Here is a 20,325-nt window from a genome sequence, read left to right as displayed (position 1 = left end):
TTAATACAAAAAGATGGAAATAGTTTGTCTTTGACTAAACCTCGAGAAATTAAGATAAAAATGAAAATATTTCCCCCATTTTCAACACGAAATAAAAGGGGAAAAAAATCTGCTAACATTAGATACAATAAAGAGAAAAATTCGAAGACTTCCCGGTAACGATTTTAATTATAAAGTCTCTGCAGAGAGGTACAGGGCCTGCCCCTGACACTGTTGAGGAAATTAATTCGCGACAGCTGACTCGGATCGCCAGACCAATCGGTCGTAGAATGCGACGCGGGTGTGGGATTAACAAATTGGATTCGGTATATAGGCGAGTACATGGCCCGATATTTGAACCCTGACGATTCTCTCTATAGTATGTCTATATATATATATAGACACACTATCGCCCCTTCCCTCCTTGCAATTCGTGATGAAATGTTAATGTAACTATTCAGAACACGACTTGTAGTTTCGAGTACCTACGATGAGTCAAACGTTTTTGTCAAACATTAATTCGTGTGTAGACTTTGACAATTTTACCTCTTTTTTATCGTTTGCCACGTTTCGTCCTCTCTTTCTCTATTTTTCTCTCCCTCTCTCTCTCTCTCTCTATTTCTATGCCTCTCTCTCCCTCTCTCTTTTTCTCTCTATCCTAAACTGAGTTACTCTCTGTTGATTCAAAGGAAACTAAAGCACGTCCGAAAAATTGGCCACTTTCCTGAATACCATCCGGTCCATTTGAAATCCTTCCAGCAAACGTTACTCACAAATGCTATGAAAGTTCCAAGTAAACACTTTAATTTAGAATCATTCAACTACGCTCGTGTAATATTAATAGAAAATTTCTTTTTTTTTCTTGTCTTGTCTTGTTTGCAGAGGAGCAGAAAATTGCTCTTTGCAATGAAATTATTGTGATTGTGAACAAAATTTTAACCACTGTTGTCTTGTTACTGTTAAATAAAGTTACTTTGTAAATTTTTTTTTCTAATACTCACTTGCTAGTAGATTAAGTAATTTACAGTCAGACTTTGAATTCTAGTATTTTTTAACAGTAGAAAATGTAATTTACAGTCAAACTTTGAATTTTTCTAATTTAATTGACAGTAGAAAAAATAATTTACAGTCAGACTTTAAATTCTTGTAATTTTACTAAAAGTAGGAAAAGTAATTTATAATCAAACTTTGAAATTCTTGTATTTTTTGCAGTAGGGAAAGTATTTTATATCTAGACTTCAAAACTCTTGTATTTTTATTCACAGACTATAGAATTATTATTGTAAATCTTTAGTCAGTAGAAAAAGTAGTTTATAGTTAGACCGTGAATTAATCACACTTTTAAAAATCGTAGAAAAAATAAAATTTTTAGTAACAATTCGAAATTTTTTTTCTTTTTGTTGTTAGTGGATTAACTAATTTATCCACAGACTTTGAATATAATATTTATAATTATATAATATAATATTTATATTAATTATATATTTATATATATAAATATTTATATTAACAGTAGAAAATGTAATTTACAGTCGGACTTTGAATTTTTCTAATTTAATTGACAGTAGAAAACATAATTTTTATTTTTTAGACAGACTTTTAATTCCTTTAATTTTACTAAAAGTATAGAAAAAAATAATTTATAATCAGACTTTGATATTCTTGTATTTTTATTTGCAGTAGGGAAAGTATTTTATAACCAGACTTCGAAACTCTTGTATTTTTATTTTTTATTCACAGACTATATACTTGTTATTGTAAATCTGTAGTCAGTAGAAAAAGTAATTTATAGTCAGACTTTGAAATTATCACGCACTTTTAATAATCATAGGAGAAATAAAATTTGTAGTAACAATTCGAAATTTTTTTTAGTTAGTAGAGTAAGTAATTTATGGACAGACTTTAAATTCTAGTATTTTCATTAACAGTTGAAAATGTAATTTACAGTCAAACTGTGAATTTTTCTAATTTAATTGACAGTAAAAAAAATAATTTACAGTCAGACTTTAAATTCTTGTAATTTTACTAAAAGTAGGAAAAGTAATTTATAATAAAAATTTGAAATTCTTGTATTTTTTGCAGTAGGGAAAGTATTTTATATCTAGACTTAAAAACTCTTGTATTTTTATTCACAGATTATCGAATTATTATTGTAAATATGTAGTCAATAGAAAAAGTAATTTATAGTCAGAATTTGAATTAATCATACTTTTAATAATCGTGGGAAAAATAAAAATTGTACTAACGATTTAAAATTTTTTTTGTTTTGTTGCTAGTAGATTAAGTAATTTACATCCAGACTTTGAATTCTAGTATTTTTTAACAGTAGAAAATGTAATTTACAGTCAAACTTTGAATTTTCCTAATTTAATTGACAGTAGAAAAAATAATTTACAGTCAGACTTTAAATTCTTGTAATTTTACTAAAAGTAGGAAAAGTAATTTATAATCAGACTTTAATATTCTTGTATTTTTATTTGCAGTAGGGAAAGTATTTTATAACCAGACTTCAAAACTCTTGTAATTTTTATTCACAGACTATAGAATTATTATTGTAAATCTTTAGTCAATAGAAAAAATAATTTATAGTCAGACTTTGAATTAATCATACTTTTAATTTAAAAATTTTTAAATTAAAAATTTTTTTAATTTAATAAAACAGTTCTACTAAGTGTTATTAAAATAACAATAATAATTATTATTTTAATTTGGTATGCAGTAGGTAAAATAATTTATGTCCAGACTTAGAATTCTGTTATTTTTATTGACAGTAGGTAAAGTATTTTAAAGTCAGACTTTGCATTTCTGTAATTTTATTATCAGTGGAGAAAGTATGACATAATCAGACTTTGCAAGTCTGCTAATTATATTATTTATAGAAAAAAATTAACTTTTTGACAAAATTATTACAATTTTGTAGTTAGTAGGAAAAGCAATTTATAGTCAGACTTTGAATTACTTATAATTTTAATAGTCACAGGGGAAATAAATTTATAGTAACAATTTGAAAATATTAAAAACGCCAAAAAGGGACAAAAAAACACAAAAACTATAAAATCGCTTCAAGTTTTATTGACAGTAGAAAAATTAATTTATAGTCAGACTTTAAATTCTTAAAATTTCATTAACAGTAGGGAAAAAAATTTATAGCCAGACAAAATAAATTCCCGTAGTTTTACTAACAGTAGGGAAAGCAATTAATCGCCATACTCCAAATTTTTGTAATTCTATATCAACAGTAGATAAAGAATGTAACAGTCAGACTTTGAATTATTCGTAATTTTAATAATTGTAGACGATATCAAATTTATAGTAACAGTTTAAATGTCGTTTAATTTTTTATATCAGTAGACTAACAATAAGCAATATTTATAAACAAAAAGTTTAATAGTTTGAAAAATTATTTAATAGCTTAAAAAAATATTCTGCAAAAAAATTCAGTAGTTTAAAAAAATAGTTGAAAAGTTTAAAAAATAGTGAAAGAAGACAGTTAAGAAAAAGTTTTAAATTAATAGTTCAAAAAAAATTTTGAAATAATAGTTCAAAAAATAGTTTTAGAAAATAGTTCAAAAAATAATTTAAAATAGAGTTTAAATAAAGAATTAAAAAAAAAGATGTTAAAAAAATAGTTCAAAAAATAGTTTTAAAAAAATAGTTTTAAAAAAATAGTTACAACAAATAATTTAACTATTGATGTAAGAAAAATAGTTTAAAAATTAATTATTCGCTTTAAGCCTATGAAAGCAACATTTAATGGAGCATTATAATAAAATGAATTCGAAAAAGAAAAATGAACGAGGAAGTTTGACAACGTTGAGTAAATATGAGTAACACGTGCTCATGCATTCATATATCTTTGGGAGGGTTCATTCGAGAAAAGAGCGACGAAGGAGAAAAAACTATGAGAAAAAAAAGAAGCGAGTGGAAAGAATACAACGATAAATTCTGGCGTGCGCGCGCGTAAAAGTTGAAAAAAAGCACGCACCTGTCTACTTTTCTTTCAGGATTACTCTAAAAGCCGCTCGTTATCGTGCTAATGGCAATCGATACAGTTTACTCAACCAAGAGGAAAAGCCCTAACAATTACAAAACCTTTATCGTTAAATGTAAAAAAGTTCAAAACTAGTTTTTTATTTTCATATTAAAAATTAAAATTATCTATTATTTATTCATTTATATTAAAACTTTGTGCGTATTGACATTTTTTAATAGAAAATAATATAGAGCTTTAAGAAAACTATCAAAAAGACTACAAAAATTTATATGCGAGTTATAATTTTTAATTTTTTTTTTAATTTATAATTTATTATTTTTGTATATAATATTATGTTTATATTTTTTATTATATACAATTTCGTCTTTTGGCTTTGAAATTATTTTCTTATGGGTACTTTATACATTTTATAAATTTTAATTTTATACATTTTATATATTTTATATATTTTATACATTTTATACATTTTATACATTTTATACATTTTATACATTTTATACATTTTATACACAATAGATAAACATAAAAATATGATAAATTTTTATATAAAGATCGTTAAAAATTAATTAGCTACTGTAAAATATATTTAATTTTTTTTTCAATTCTATTTTCATTTTTACGAAAAATCTTTTTTTTTTCTAGATACGTTTTAATTTTTCTTATTTTTCTTTTTATAAGTAGGTTTTAAATTATTTGGAAAAAAAATTGTAAGCACGTAACTTTGATGTTCGTTTCTATTATATACTTAGGTGTATCATTTTTTACTTGAAAAGTTATTGTTATACTTGAAATTTAAAAACATCAACATTGATTTATAGAAAAAGGAACATGATTAAAAAATTTTCTTGAAAACTCTCAATCTCCCGATGGAATTAAGTTCCTCTTATTCAATTTTTATATATATGTGTCTTATATATAAGTTCTGAACTTTATCCAATTGTGCAGATCAGAAGAGAAAAAAAAAATGGAAAAAATTAGAAGAAAAAAATTTTTTTTTCTGATTTGTTTCACTGATGAATCTTTATTTCCTTTTGTTATAAAACTTCTACTATTGGTAATTTTTTAAGTTCAATGAGAAATTATTTGAGGCACGAATCATCGGAATTCTATTTTATAAAAATTTTTAAATAATTGATTTTATTCGACTAATTTTAGGCAAATTCTAATTTAAATAATTGAATTCCTGAGAAAATTTGTATTATTTATAAAAAGAATTGAATTCTTACGAAGATTATTTAAAAAAAAATTTTTTTTTAATAATTTGAATTCTGTTTGGAAATTTTATGAAAATAGTAAATATTGAAAATCATTGAATTGAGAAAATTTTTTTAAAATAATTAAATTTTACAAAGAATTCTATTAAAATTTTTGATAAAATAATTGAATGTCTGTGTGGTATTTTATTCAATTTTTTTTTTTAATAATTCAATTTCTAAAAAGCATTTTACTATTTATTGAATTCTTGAGAATGATTTTATTAGAATTTTTTAAAATAGTTGAATTTCCAAGAAAAAGTTTATTACTTTAAAAAAAAAATTGGATTCTCGTGATGAATATTGTTATTTATGAAAATAATTGTATTAAAATGCCTTAAAATAATTTAAGATTTTCGTGAATAATTTTGTTATTTATCGACATAATTGGATTCTTTCGAAGAATTATTTATGTAAATAATTGAATTCTTGAGAAGAATTTTATGAAAATCTAAAAGAATAAAATTTGTAGCATTTTTTTTTAAAATGCAATTGAATTATTTCAAAAAAATTTAATTAAAATTGTATATTTAAAATAATTATTGATTTCTTTTGAATAATTTTATTAAAATATTTAAAAATAATGGAACTCCTGTGAAAAATTCTAATGTTTTTGTAAATAAAAATTGAATTTTTCCAAAGAATTTAAAGAAACATTTTTTTTAAATAATTAATTTTTTCGAGGAATTGAAATTAAATTTTTAAGAATAATTACAATTTTTGAGCAATTCCTGTAAAATTGTATTAAAAATTATTGAAATCCTGCGATGAATTTTTTTATTTGTCAAAATAATTGAATAGTTGCAAAGAATTTTATTAAAATTTTCAAAAATAATAAAATTGCTGAGAAGACAATAATAAAAAAAGAAATAAAAAAAAATTGAAAATAATTGAATTAATGCGTGCGTATTTTATTAATGTTTAAAAAAAATTGAATTTCTGTGAAAAATTTTGTTATGTTTGAAAATAATTGAATTTTTCATAAGAATTTTATAAACATTGTTTTAAATTCTATTCATTTTGATTTTTATTGATCCTCTTATATAATAATTAGTTGTAATATTTCATTGGCTTTAAGGATCAGGTTAAAAGAAAAAAACTAATTTTTCATTTAAAGTCAGACGTTTCAGCTCATGTGGGAGCCTTCTTCAGTGACGTTTATTTTCTAAAAATTAATTAAAAAATATATACTTTTTATATAACGACGTGATAAAATTATGTAAAAGAATATAATGTAATTATAAATTATTTAAGATATTAATATGAAACATAATAAAAAATTTAGAGATTTAATTAATTTTTTTAAAATATAATTAATATTATGGGAATTTTATTTTAAATAATTGAATTTTTATCTGAAACTTTATTTGTGAAAATAATTTACATTTTTCGATTAATTAATTTAAAATAGTATTAAAAATAATTGAAATTCTTCTATGAGTTTTATTATTTATGAAAATAATTTAATTCTTGCTTAGCATTTTATGAAAGATTTTTTTAAAAAATTGAATTTACATGAAAAATGTTATTATTTGTGAAAGTAATTGAATTATTGTGAAGAATTGTTTAAATGTTTTGTTAAATAATTTCTTTTTTCGAAATTTTTTTGAAAATGCTCTTCTAAATTAATTGAATTCCTGTGGAAATTTTATTTTATTTATGAAAATAATTGAATTTTGGATGAATTTTTTTATATTCTTTTTTAAATAATGAAATCTTTTGCGAAATTTTATGAAAATTTTAGATATTGAAAATAATTGAGTTTTGATATTTTTTGAAAATATTTTAATCGTTTTAAAGAATTTGATTACAATTGTTGAGAATAGTTTTTTTATTTCTGCTATTAGAGAATTTAAAGTACCCAGTGTAAATTCTCAAAAAAAAAAAAAACAGAAATAGTAGCTTTTAGTGGCTGAAATCTAAGAAAAGTACCAAAATAGTAGCATAACGTAAAAAAAGTAGTAAATATGAGGTTTTAGTATGAAATAGTAGATTCAATAGAAAAAACTGTATAATTTCGAAAAAATGAATTAAAAAATCAATCAAAAGAAGGAATTTGAGAAAAATCCTTCCACATATAAAAATTATATAAACTAATAAAAATTTTCTAATCAACTGCACAAAATAATAATATTTTCTCAAATGCGCAATAAAAGATAAATTTCTCATTAAATTCATTTCGTTCCATATTTACTTTTTCTTATTTAAATTACATCGAGAGGAGTCTCACTGAATTTCCTTTTGTTATATCGGTGACTATAAAATTCGGGATGAATTTAATGTCTTAAAACTGGCAGATGGGGAAAGAGAAATCAAATGGGCGTACGTGTTTTCGTCGTTGAAGCGACAAACCAACATGTATATATATATATATTCTATTCTATTCCATACACACGAGTTTAGAAATCGATAGCCATAGTGTATCGGTCTCCCAAAATCGATTTTGCAATCGTTGCAGAAACCGTAACGAACTTGTAGTCCAGACTGTTTCCTGAGGGGAATGAAGAGAGTTAGAGAGAGGGGGGGGTAAGGGAGAAAGGTCAAAATAGCGCTGACGATCGACATCGTGGCCGCAACATTATTCTCCCCGTTTTAGATTTTTTTTTATTTTCTTTTCTAAAAACTTTTACTTTAAAATCGAAAAGCAGCGCATATACAAACTTTCGATTCAAACTTGCTCTCTTTCTCTCTCTCTTGCAGTATGGAAACTTCAATTAGGTAGAAACAAAATTAATAGAGTAGTGTACACGGTATTCATTTACGGAAAAGCTTCTCTGCAATTTCAATATATATATATGAAGAAAATAAACTGTCACAACGTAAATTAAAATGTTTCTCCACCTATTCTCAGTATTAACTATACTCTCTCGTTACGATAAAAAAATTAAAATCAATGTGTGTTTATCTAAAATTTTTACAAACTCTTTCGTTTATCGTTATTTGTAATCTTTAATTCAGGATTCAATATTTGTTTTAATTTACTATTTTTTTACATAATATAATAATAATAATAAAAATAATATTTTGGAATATTAAAAAGTATTAAAAATTACATATTAATTAAAAGAATAATATAATAATTATATTATTATTATTTCACACTTGCACAAATTATTGCTAAATACCTATTGAGATTAAAATTACAAACTAAAAATAAATTTAAAAATAAATAAATAAATTTTATTTTTTTAGTTTCTAATTTTAATATTATTTTAGCTAATAATATTTTAATTTTTAATTAAAGAGAATTTTTCTCTACTTCTATATTTTTTACTAATATTATTTATTTCCTATTATATATTTTATATTGTTATTTGTATATTTTTATTTTTAAACTATTTAAATTCTAAAAATAAATTCTTAAAACTATCAAAAAATATCAAAAACTTCCTTTTAAAAATATCCGTTTTAGTTTAGAAATATGAATAATAGTAAAAGTAAGAAAAATAGTAAAAGTAGAAAAAGAAATCAAAAAAAAATTTTTTTAAAGTCAAAGATAATTGTATTATCACAACCGTATTATCAACATAAGTAAGATAAATAAATTTTGAAGAAAAGGATAAAAAAAACAGGAAGGACTTAAGGGAAAAAAACTCCCATTCGCTCGAATTGCAATATTATTTTGCGCAGATAACTTTGTTTTTGAAATATAATATTCTTTCAATGCAATTCAGAAGTTCTTGCTTTTATATATTATATTTGAATATGATTGAGTTTGGCGAATGTTGGGGAGAAAACTTTTCCAAGTTTTCAGAGGTTGCAAGTGAGACAATTCATACAAACCATAAAATATGTATAAATTAGTTAAAACCGTCTGTTACTCTCTACAAGTTTTGCGCGCTCTATACTTCCTCCTCCACAAGTTGCAAACTTGAATGCGCTTAAAACTTAAGTTTATAAACTTGCAAGTATAAAATTCACAAAATTTATTGCTGTGTATTTTCAAATGGTTAAAGAACTAAACATAGAAAGTTCTCTGGGGAGAATTTCACCCTGATATTCATTTCATTATTATTCATTTTCTTAAAAAGTTTAGTCTTTTTTTAATTTATTTATTATTTTATTCCATTTTCACTTTATTTATTTTATAATTTCATTTCCTTTTTATTTTTATTTTTTTACTTTATTTATAACTAGCAAATGATATGCGCGGAACGTGGTATTCAATTTATTATTGATATGCAAATTACAAAATTTTTTATTTTCAAATATAAATTTTAAACTAATTTCATAATCGAAATTTTAAAAATTCACTTATTAAGTACAAAATTAATTATTGTTCATATTTTCAGAAAATTTAATATATAATTCTTCTCAAGAATTTAATCATTTTTATATAAATAATAACATTCTTGGTAAGAATTCAATTATTTCTAAAAATAGTAAAATTTTTTTGCAAAAATTCAATTATTTTTAACAAAATTTCACGAAAGAATTTAATTTTTTTCTTAATTCGTTATAAAATTTTTCAAAAGAATTCAATTATTTTCTAAAATTTTATTAAATTCTTCGAAACAATTTAATTATTTTTATGAATAATAAAACTCTTTGCAGGAATTCAATTATTTTCATAACAATTTGAATTGAATTCCTCGGCAGAATTCAAATATTTCCAAATTTTTCTATAAAATTATTACAATTATTATTATTATAAAATTATTCTTTGCTGGAATAAAATTATTTTTAATTCAATTTAAATAAAATTACATCAAAGAATTTAATTATATGTTCACAAATTTCCATAAAATTTAATTTCACCAAGAATTTCAAATTCTCTAAAAATAATTCAATTATTCTCAAAATAATGAAAAAAAATTCTATATGAAAATAAAATTACTTTTAATGCAATTTTTAAATATATTCGTAAAAAAAATTGAAAGAATTCAATTTTTTTCAAAAAATAATAAAATTCTTCTGATGAATATAATTATTTTGAATATGCTTAATTTTAATAAAATTCTTTACAGAAATACAATTATTTTCGAAACAATCTTAATTAAATTTCTCGAAAGAATTTAATTATTTTTAAATATTTCTATAAAATTCTTCAAAACAATTCAATTTTTCTTAAAATTTTAATAAATTCCTCGATCATTTCAATTATTTTTATAAATGGTAAAATTCTTTGCAGAAATTCAATTATTTAAAAACAATTATTATTAAATTATTAATTACAATTTTAATAGAATTTGTCAAAAGAATTCAATTATTTTCAAATATTTACATAAAATTAATTTATTTCCTAAAATTTTAATAAATTCTTCGGAACAATAAAATATTTTTATAAAATAGTAAAATCTTTACAAACATTCAATTATTTTCAAAGAAATTTTAATTTAATTCCTCGGATGAATTCAAATATTTTAAAATATTCCCATAAATTTTATTTATTTCCTAAAATTTTAATAAATTCTTTGAAACAATTCAACTATTTTTATAAATACTAAAATTCTTTGTAGGAATTAAATTATTTTTAATCCAATTGAAATAAAATTACACGAAAAAATTTAATTATTCTCAAAAATTTCCATGTAATTCAATAATTTCAATAGGAATTTAAAATTCTCTAAAAATAATTCAATTATTCTCTAAATTTATTTCTTAAAGTTTTAATAAATTCTTCAAAACATTTCAATTATTTTTATAAACAGTAAAATTCTTCGCAATAATTCAATTATTTTTATAAATAGTAAAATCCTTTGCAGAAATTAAATTCTTTTTAAAACAATTTTAATAGGATTCCTCGAAAGAATTTAAATTTTCAAATATTAACATAAAATTCATTTATTTTCTAAAATTTTAATAATTTCTTCGGAATAATTAAATTATTTTTATAAACATGTAAAATTCTTCCCAAGAATTCAATTACTTTCAATCCAATTTTAATAAAATTCTTCATAAAATTTAATTGCTTTCAAAATTTTCAATTAAAGTTATTAAAGAAACTTTACTAATTTAAAAAAATTCAAAGAAATTCTTCAAAATAGTTTAATTAGAATTTTATAAAATTTTAATAAAATTCGTCGCGAGAATTCAATGATTTTCTTAAATAAAAAAAATTCTTCGAAAGAATTCAATTATTCGCTTGAAATGTTTTGATTAGATTCTTTGAAAGAATTCAATGATTTTCAATAAATTAATTTTAATTTATTGATACAGATTTTATTTCCTTTTCATTTTATTTATAATTTATTTTTTATTTATTTTATTTACAATTTTAATTCGTTCATTTCTGTTCTTTTATTATATTATTTTATTTTATTATTTCCAATTTTAGTGCCTTTTTTTTATTTCATTTTTATTTTATTCATAATATTTTATTTTATTTATAATTTTATTTCATCCAAATATAATGGAAAATTAAAAGAGTGAGACGCAAATTATTTGAATACTAAAATCAGAGGGAAAATGAAATATTGTAGCTATGAAAAATTGTAGGAGAAAAATCTTTTTGCAAAATGAAAAATCGAGAAATATTATTTTTCTCCCTTTTTTTTATCTTGAAGCTCACGCATTGGACATTATGGAGTCGAGTAACTGAGGGAGGAAAAAGAAATTATATTTCAGTTTGCAGTCAATTTCCTCAAGATGATAGAGTTGAAAGAGATCCACCATCGGTTACGTTAAAGAAGCTTGATTGCTTGGGACAAGAAATTCAATATGATTGAAATTAACAAGATAAACTTTTTATATAATCGTCATTTTTCTATCAGAAAAATATCAAAATAAGTTTGAAAATATCCCAAACAATATTATTAAAAATGAATTATTTTATTAAAATTAATAACTTAATAATTAATTAACAATTATTTTATAAATTCGTTAAAATTAACAAATAAAAGTAATAATTAAATTGATAATGAATAAATCAAATTAATAAAATTTGAAATTAGTTTTGAAAGTAAATAATTACATAAAATTTATAATCATCTCGTTAAGAGCAATTAAAATTATGTATGGGATTATTTTGTTAACTAAAATGTTTGAAATTTTTAAGTACATGTTTTCTCTTCTTTTTTTGTGAGGGGGTGAAATTTTAATTGCAAACATAATTAACCTATTGAACGTTTAATGGAAGTTTACATCATAAAATAATTATGTATATTCATGAGCTGTATTTAGTATGCTGCAGTTTTGTTATAAATTCAGAAAGTAAACGTTCAAAGTGCAGGAAGCTATTCAAATTGCAACAACATCGTGACAAATATAGATTGTTATGCTAAAAGTTAAATTTCCTATAAAGAAACCAAAGATTTTTGAATCTCATTTACGACAGCATACATAAAACAAAGGAAACATTAAAAATTACTTTGCAAATATTTATAAGAGTATAGAAAAAATATTGAAAAAAAAAATTGAAATGATAAATTTGAATTTTTAGGTCAATCCGTTTTGATCGTGAATTCAAAATGATAATTAATAATTATTCCTTTCTTTTTTGGAAATTTAAAAAATGGAACTTTTCAAATAATTATTTGCAAGAAAAGGAATATTTTCCATTGTCAATTGACAAAAGTAGTGCAAAATTGCCTAGTGTATTTAAATTCGAGTTATATTTTAAAGCTCTCGCCCATTGTATTTCACAAGATTGTCTCTTAATCCTGTCAGGTGTGTGAATTCAGATTATTAAAATGTGGAAATAGCACGGATTGCTATATATGCTAAGAACCGTATTCAATTCTCACAATGCAAAATGCGTTTAAACTATTTCAGGGGCTTTCACTATATATACAACCATAATACCAGACGTAAAGTTAATTGTATTTCAAGCTTAAATGGATCCTTTAACGGATGTCAAATGCATGCTACTTTTAAAATATTGATCTTCCCTTTACAGTGGGTCTTCATATATATATATATATATATATATATACCTAATCTCTTCTTTAGTGAGGAAAACTACAACTTTTTACTACTACCTTCAAAAATAATAATGTTGAAAAAAATCCGAAAAAAAGAGTTCACTCTTTTTTTTATTCTTATTAACGAAAAAGGGGAAAAATAACAAAACAATTTTTCCTTCACGCTTTTTTGATGATATCAAATTGATACCAAATTAGATCAAATTAATAACGAAAAATTTGTATTAATTCGTTGCAATTTAATACTTTCGAGTTACCAGTGAAATTCTAAAAATATTATTTTAGACTTAATTGGAGTTTGCGGAAAATACGGAAAAAAAGTATATCATTGGAAAAAATTTATTAAAAATAATTGTTTCATTTTTGTGGGCAGTAGGAAAAATTTATCTCTAGAAATAATTATATAATAATTGTACAATAATATTTGAAATATTCTGTCCTCACGTGAAGTTATTTCAATTCATTAGGTTAATTTAAATTTATTTCTAGAAATAATTATATAATAATTGTACAATAATAATCGAAATATTCTGTCCTCACGTGAAGTTATTATTTTTTTTATTCGAAATTGTTAATTCCCCCAGAATTTTGACAATAACAGTATTTTTACAGGACAGAGAAATAAGTAAACTAAGGAAATTTTATTAAAGGTGTTAAAAAATTATCAAATTACTCAAAGTCGTAAATAGGTACTATGAATTTTCTTTTTCAAATTAAAAAACAAATTCCATGAGTTACAGTTACAAATTTACAATTATCAGAAATAATTATTTTATCACTTATTTTTGCATTTTAATAATTGAATTCTCTTACAACTTTTTAATTATTGATAGAAAAAAAATTTCAGTTAAAATTTTAGAAAATATTTCAAAAATTAGAAGAATTGTAGTTGTAATTTTTAGAAATAATTAAATTTCAAAATGTTTTACATTGAAAGTTTTTTCTAATTTTAATTCCTAATGAACAAATTAATAACAATAAGTATTCAAATATTTATGAAACAAAAATTAGTGGAATTTGAAAAATTTTTCTTAAAAAAATGCGGTTTTTAAAAAGTTGTAATTTATTTATTTATTTATTTATTTATTTATTTAATATACATTAATAAATTAAAAATTTATTAAAATTAAAATTTTTAATTAAATTTTTTTTAAAAATAGTTAAATTTCCGAAAATAATTATCAAAAATTATAAAAATAAGAAATTTTTTTAAATTTTATTAAAATAAATTTTATATTTCAAAAAATGTTATTTTCTCATTTTAAAAAATTATTTTTAAATATTATTTTATTTTTTCAAGAATTGTCATAAACATTTGGAAAATAATGAAATTTTTAAAAATAATTGAACATTAAAAAAGTAATAACGAAATTTTAAGAAATAATTAAATTTAAAAAGGTTTTTAAATTGAAATCTTTCTAACACTTGATGCCCGTAAAAGTATAATAATATTTAAATGTTTATTTAAAAAAATTATATCAATATATTATTTTTCTTTAAAAATGATTAAATTTTGTAATAATTTTAATCGAAAATTCAAAAAAAAAAAATTTAATTTTAGAAAAACTGCAGTTGCAATTTTTAAAATGAATTACATTTAGTTTATTTAATTAATATTATTTATTTATTATTTATTTAATTATTAATTTATTTGCAATTTCAATTAAAATAAAAATAACATTAAGTTTTTAAATATTTGTTTAACAAAAATATTTTTTTTTAGTTTTCAATAATTTAATGTAGAAATTTAAAAAAAATGAGATTTTTGAAAAATTGAGGTTAACATTTTTTGAAAACAATTCAATTGCCGAAAATAATTTTAAAAAATTGGAAAAATAGGAAATTTTCTTAAATTTCATTAACATATATATTTTATATTTTATATTTTGAAGAATTGTAACTATAAATTTAGAAAATAATTAAATTTTACCAAAATTTTTGTATTTAAGGGGATTTGAACCTTGATGACGTCACAGTTTGTGCAAAGCATTAGTTTTAAATCTGTGACGTCATCATGGTTCAAATGCCCTTAAATAATTCAATTATTGTTAAATTCTAAAAATTGATTTTTTTAAATTGATTTAAAAAAGAATTTTAGTTAAAATTTTGAAAAATAATTGAATATTAGAAACGTTATGGCAGAATTTATGAGAAATAATTTAATTTGAAAAGGTTTTTAAATTAAAATTTTTTTAACATTTTAATCAACGTAAAAGTATAATAATTTTTAAATATTTATTTAAACTATTATTAATATATTATATTCTTCTAATAGTTATTAAAGTTTTGAATAATTTTATTCAAAAATTCTAAAAACTAATTGACTTTTGAAAAAAATTGCAATTGTAATTTGTAGAAATAATTAAATTTCAATACGTTTTACATTAAAATTATTTAAAATTTCAATTAAAATAAATAACAATAAAATTTTTAATATTTGTTCAACAACAATTATTGGAATTTTAAATAATTTAATGTAGTTATTCTAAAAAAATTATGTTTTTGAAAAATTGTAATTAAAATTCTTTTGAATACAATTAAATTCTCGAAAATAATTTTAAAAATTGAAAGTTTTGTCAAATTTCTTTGAAATAAATTTTATATTTGGAAGAATTTAATTTCATTCCTTTTAAAAATTGATTTGAAATATTATGATTATTATAATCGTATTTTTAAAGAATTATACTTTGAAAAATTTTTTTTTTTTTTTAATAAATTTTTATTAAATTTCAAAAAGAAAGATTTTCTAACTAACAATGGGCATTAAAATTTATGCTAATAAAGGAGTTTTATAATTATAGGAGATTATTCTAGTTAATAATAATTAATAATTTATATAAAATAAATTCATTTTTGTCTAATATTAAATCAAAAAAACCGACCCAGATACGAAAAAAACGAAAATCTCAACTTGTTATTAAAAAATTTTTCAAAACAAAAAAAACCTAATAATAAGATATTTTTCATCACACATAATATATATCCACAATATATAGTACACGACGGCAAAAACTAAAAAGTTTTCTCAAAACTTCATGTGCAGGAATTTTCACTTTATTATAATACACGAATATGGTAAAGTTTATATTAAAATGGCAACAAAAAAGAAAAAAATAAATAAATAAAAAGGTTTTTACAAGTTTCAAAGAAGCGAAAAAAAAAAATTCCTTGAGACATATTTGTGTCTCGCAAGTACTGCGTGTTTTTGTTCTCCAAATTAAGTAAGTTCGATCCAAAACATTTTGTCCTCTTTGGATGAGGAAAACTTTTTGAGAATAAGGAACGAAGAAGTTAACTACTATCGGAAGTTGAGTCCCGCAGCTGCAAAGATTTAATAGTCGTGGTTAATGATGCCTTTAGTATTTATCGGTCAAAATAAGTTTCAACTCTTGTTATCACCTAATTTCAAACGAAACTTATTTTGACAAAATAAGAAACTTTTTTCTGGACAGTTGAAAATTGTTTCAATTTAATTTCGCTGAGAATAAAAATAGAAATTTTTTACGAATTTTTGTACTTTTTAAATTCAAATTAAAAGACGAAAATTTTAATTAGACATTTTTACATTCTCATTTAAAAATTTTTTATCATTTTTATAAGCGTAGTGAATTTTTGTTTTATTTAGTTTCAGTAGTAAAAGTCAACAGTCTGTCAGACTTTAATTTTCTAAATTTCTTATAATTTAAAAATTCAGAATTATTATTATTATTAATAATATTAATATTGTTTATAATAATAATGATAATAATGATAAATGTTATTAATGATTATTAATAAATAATAATATTATAATTATTAATAATATATTTTATTCTGTGAATAATTTTTTTTTTGTTTTGATTATTTTGGTTAATTTTATTAAAAGACAAACGAAAGTGCACATATTTCAATATTAATTAAAATAAAGATGTTCTCGTTGAAAAAAAAAAAAATTTTAGTTTAATTTGAAAATTTTTTGAATCCTACAATAGCGTGCAAGGAACATGTATACACGGGAGTTTGGCATATTTCAACAAAGCCTTTAAAAGTTTCTTTTTAAAGTTTCCACTTTTCTTCTAAAATACTTGAGTAAATTCCAATAATATTTTTACCAGACTTCTTCAATAAACATTCTTATAAGTTATTTCAAATATTCCTACAAATTTTAGTCAAAAAAGAGAAAAAGAAAATTCTTTTTTATTTTCATCCTCTTGGAATTTTTATCAATCTCTCATCATGACCGCAAAACTTTCTCTCTGTACCCTTTTACAAAAATTTTTCGCTTATAAAAATATTTTTCTCTGGATTAATTCAATTCTATTTTTGTTGTTGATAAATGTTGTGGCTGTTAAGTAATTAGAATAATATGCTTATTTAAATTTATTCAGCGTCAACTGAAAAATTCAGTAAAATAAAATTGACTTTTTAAAGTAACTCATTTTAAAAATTTTTAAATTAAAACTTTTTTAATTAATTAATTAATTTGAAAATAAGAACAAAATAAATACTGAATAAATAAATGACGACTTCAAACACTTCAAAAATTTAAAAATTAAGAATAAAAATCGTAAAGATGAATATTTTTATATTAGAAATAAATTAAAATTGTGAATCGAAAACTAAATAAATTTTAAATTTACATTTTCAATTTTATGATTCTACAAGTTCTGAACGTTTGAATAAATAAAATTTTTTGACAATACAGTTTGAAGAAAAAAATGTTGCAAATAACCGATTATATGTCTATTATCAAATAAATATTTACCTGAATCAAATAATTTTTTATTTGAACCAATTAAATGGTATTTGCTTCAAATACTGAAATTATTGGTTCAAATACAATTTAATACGCTGGGTCTTTACTTATCAGTTAATTGGCTTAAATAGAAATCATTTGATTTAAGTAAATATTTATTTAATAATCGACAAGTCATCGAATTAAATAAATTTTCTTTTAGTGTATTAATAATTTTATGTTATTATTGAAATAACATTGAGTTGCGTATTAAAAACAATAAGTTATAAAGATTACAAATATTTATTTTTTAACTATTGTAGGAGAAAAAAAATTAAATCTTTAGAATCTTTGTCATTTTTTATAACAATTGTCGCAATATTATTGCAATAATTTTTGAATTTAAAGAAAAAATAAATAAAGTTCGTACATTCTCTGAGAAATATTTTTTTTAAATCCAAAAATATGTAGCCAACCAAAAAAAAATATGTTTGAATTAAACATATCTATTTTATAATTGAATTAAACGTAATTTTTAGTGAATAAAAATTCAAAAATAATTTTTGGTTGAGTTTAAATATTCGGAATTTTCATTTATGTTTAATTAAAATGCAACTTTAATTTAATTCAATAAAAATTCAACTTTAATTTAATTTAATAAAAATCCAACTTTAATTTAATTTAATAAAAATTTACCTTTCATTTATTTTAATATAAATTCAACTTTAATTTAATGTACCTAATTTAAATTTAAAATTAAATTTTTATTTTATTTTCAAAAATACAGAAATAGCTAAAAATGACATTCATTTTAGTTTCAATTTTTTAGTGAAATACTGCAAAAAGTAATTTCAGAGAAAAAAATATAAATTTCTCTCAAAACTAAAATTTTATATCACATTTTTCCTCTCAATACTTTCACATTTAATAATAAATTTTTCTTTATATCATTTTTATGATAAGAGGTGAGGGAAAATAATTTTTCAACTTTAAAATCCACTTAAAATATAGAGAAAAAAGTAACATTAATCTTATCCACCTGATTTCAAGTTGAAAAAGTCCAGTGATCAGCAATAACTCCCAACACACACAATGTATCAAATATCCTGACACGAACTGCAGTTCCACAAGAACGATATTACCACAAAAGTTATAATTTTAGTTTAATCTCAATCACATCACCATTAGCAGCACCGAAATACATTTTGAGTTTCTCTCACAAAATCACAAATAATTCACTTCTATATTGATGATGACAAATTTCTCTCTCCCTTGAAAAAAAAAAAAAAAAAATGAAAAAGAATTTTGTGTATTGGAGAAAAATATTTTGAATCAAGTCGAGAACATTTTTTTTCTATTTACATATTCCATGACTAAAAATGACATTCAATAAAATGTGTCCATTTGGAAATTTTTCATTTGAACTCGTGTGCACAATGGTTTTTGCGATATTTATGTGCCGATGCAATACATCCTCTTTTTTTGGTGTCTTTCTCTATTTTATTTTTCTTTCTTCTTTGCTTTCTTTTTCTCTCTCTCTTCTTTACTGTCTATTTTTTCTTCTTTTTACTCTTCTTTCTTCTTTACTCTCTTCCTTTCTTTACTTTTCTTTCTGTTTTCTTCTTTCTCTCTTTTTTACTCTTCTTTCTTCTCTTTCTCCTTTATTCTCTCTCTCCTTTTTACTCTTCTTTCTATTTTCTTTTCTCTCTCTCTTACTCTTCTTCCTCTTCTCTTCTTTCTCTCTTTTTTACTCTTATTTCTCCTTTATTCTCTCTCTCTCTCTCTCTCTTTTATTCTTCTTTCGCCTTTATTCTCTTTTCTTCTCTCTCTCTCTCTCTCTCTTTGTTTTGATATTCTTCCTCTCTCTATTTTTTTCTTTCTCTCTTTTTTACTCTTCTTTCGCCTTTATTCTCTCTTTTCTTGCTCTTTCTCTATTTTTTTCTGTCTCCTTTGCTCTCTATTCACAAAAGCGAGCCCGAATGTGAAACTGTCACGTGCACTTACGCTGCTCATATGCCACCTCGAAAAACATGCACCCGGTGACTGTGTGTCTGTTCGATAGGAGGGCCGGATTACCGGAACTACTTCCGGTTTACAAGAAAGAGAGAGGGGAGACGACGACGACAACACACACAAGAGTCACAAATTTTTTTTTTTTTTTTTTTGTTTTTGAGTGAGAAAAAAAATCAACACAGGAAAAAAGAAAACAAGGGAAACAAAAAAGAAGAGGAAGGAATGATGACGATTTTTCGTGGAGGAGCACACGCAGTCACTCCCATTGAAGAGTCGCCGGCGGACTGCTGCGAGGTATCGCGCGCAGACTAAAATGTGGGGAGCGGCGCGACCGTGTGAGATGACTGGAAAGGGGGGAAAGAGAGAAACACCATATAGACGAGGATAGGGAAATGAAATAAACAGGGGAGAGAGAGTGAGACGGTTGCTTGATAGAGGGTGCGAGTGCAAGTTAGATAAAGATGGGTGGGAGAGAATAGACAAGGAGGAATTATCAGTGGGATCAAGATG

At 22.0% G+C, this 20,325-nt stretch overlaps 1 protein-coding gene across 1 annotated transcript in view; it reads right to left on the bottom strand.

Annotated features, from left to right (window-relative positions):
* LOC122509355 (protein artichoke-like) overlaps positions 1–19,403 on the bottom strand; it is a 202,278-nt gene extending 182,875 nt beyond the window's left edge. The window contains exon 1 of the mRNA XM_043623347.1: positions 18,842–19,403. The gene's annotated coding sequence lies outside the window, so the exon portion shown is untranslated. The remainder of the gene's footprint in view (positions 1–18,841) is intronic.
* Positions 19,404–20,325: the final 922 nt, after the last annotated feature.

This window comes from Leptopilina heterotoma, unplaced genomic scaffold (genome assembly GCF_015476425.1).
Source record: "Leptopilina heterotoma isolate Lh14 unplaced genomic scaffold, ASM1547642v1 Lhet_60, whole genome shotgun sequence".
Taxonomy (NCBI): Eukaryota; Metazoa; Arthropoda; class Insecta; order Hymenoptera; family Figitidae; genus Leptopilina; species Leptopilina heterotoma.
The sequence above is the reverse complement of the archived record's forward strand: the minus strand, read 5'-3'. Positions and strand labels throughout refer to the sequence as shown.